General features: G+C 39.0%; 1 long non-coding RNA gene across 1 annotated transcript in view; it reads right to left on the minus strand.

Annotated features, from left to right (window-relative positions):
* LOC104876463 overlaps window positions 1-1,505 on the minus strand; it is a 66,940-nt gene extending 65,435 nt beyond the window's left edge. The window contains exon 1 of the long non-coding RNA XR_784345.1: window positions 1,394-1,505. This is a non-coding gene — a long non-coding RNA (uncharacterized LOC104876463). The remainder of the gene's footprint in view (window positions 1-1,393) is intronic.
* Window positions 1,506-1,747: the final 242 nt, after the last annotated feature.

Raw genomic sequence — 1,747 nt, forward strand, 5'->3', positions numbered from 1 at the left:
TCTTTTTTTTTTTTTTTTTTTTTTTTTTTTTTTTTTTGTATCTGGTGATTGCAGATACCACAATCACTACTACAATCACTACTATCTTTTTCCATCTATTTCCCATCCCTAACCACAATCTGCCCATGTAGGCCTCCTTTCTGCTTCTAAAACATACTTGATACGTTCCTACCTCAAAGCCCTAGAACTCGTCCTTCTCATTGTCTGTAGCTCTCTTTCCCTTGACTTCTGTTTAGCTCAATACCTCCCAAGCACCCCGACTTTAAGCCTTTGCTCAAAGGCCACCCTCTCCGTGACATCTATTGGAGCACCCCAACTAAACTTGCAACCGGCATTGCATCTAACCATGGCATTTTCTGATTCTCTTGCTCCACAGTTTCCCGTGCCACTTTCTAGGATGCTGTCTGCTATAGTTATTAATGAAATGTGTCCTTAGTTATCTTTCTTCTCCTACTAAAACAAAGGCATTACAAAGACAAATTTTTTATAGTTTTGGGTCACAGATCCATCTAATGCTGTTGTTTAGAATCAGAGGGAGGAAAATGTCAGGCACTCAACAAATGTTTGTTGACTTAATTGGGAGGAGGAATGGAAATAGCTGGTTAGTATATAGAGAGCAGGGAACAAACAAACCAAGAGGATGAGATGAAAATGAGATAGTGGCTCAGGGTGACCTCCATTCCTGTCGTTTTTGTGAATCTTTCCTTTTCAACTTTTCTTGGATTCCTCTGCATACAGATCTAATAAATAAACTTCTTTTATCTATGCTAGTTGAAGTGACCTCCATTTTGTACAACTAACGCATTCCCGAGTAGGATAATCAGTGTATTTGTAACCTGCCTATGCGTCCATAGACCCGGACATGATTTGTCAGATCAACTTCAGAGACAGCATCTGGATTCTAGCCTTTGTACCATGTGAGCGAATCTTTCAGCTGTCTAAATTCCCGTAGAGCCTTAAGGATTACCTCTATAAGAAAATTTCCCTGAAACCAGTAGAATAGCCACTATTTTCTACTAGAGATTTTGAAATTTGATTATATTCTGTTTAACAGATGGTATATTTGTGTTTCTTCTTAATTGGGAAATTTTGCCTCTATAGTAAATTTGTAAGCAACTTCAGAGCATGCATAATAACAGTGGCTGATATTTGTTGGGGCCTTATAGGTGCTGTGCAGTACTTTAAACTTTTTCACGATTACCTCATTAATCATCACAGTAACCTCAATAAGAAATATGTACTATTAGCTCAATTACTAATGCAAATAGTGAGGCCTACAATTTTAGTAGCTTGCCTTGATTAGCTAAGATGTAAATTTAGGGTATATCCGTCTGACGTCTCATAACCCCAACAACTAGATGATTTCAGACATCAGTTGGGTGTTGTATAGTACCTTCACATGTAGGTGGCCTTCAAAGTATGTCCTTAACATTTGAAGTGTGGCTCACAGATCAACAGTTTCAGCATCTGCAGGAGCTTCTTAATGCAGAATCGGCTCACTCCTGCTGATCCCCCTGTCAGAATCTACATTGTAACAATGCAGAAGCAGAATCTGCATTGTGACAAGATTCTAAAATGACCCACATGCACTTGTTTAAGATGCAACTCAAACTACACTAGTGACAAACACGTGGGAAGAGGAAAGGGCAATAAGCTCTATAGCTTAGCCAGGAATTCATGGAGGAGGTGAAATATTGGGGGAACAGAGTCATAACTTTTCATCCTCCACTATGCAGGTATTTCAGTA

Source organism: Fukomys damarensis, unplaced genomic scaffold (genome assembly GCF_012274545.1).
Source record: "Fukomys damarensis isolate Sample0158 unplaced genomic scaffold, DMR_v1.0_HiC HiC_scaffold_17, whole genome shotgun sequence".
Classification (NCBI taxonomy): domain Eukaryota; kingdom Metazoa; phylum Chordata; class Mammalia; order Rodentia; family Bathyergidae; genus Fukomys; species Fukomys damarensis.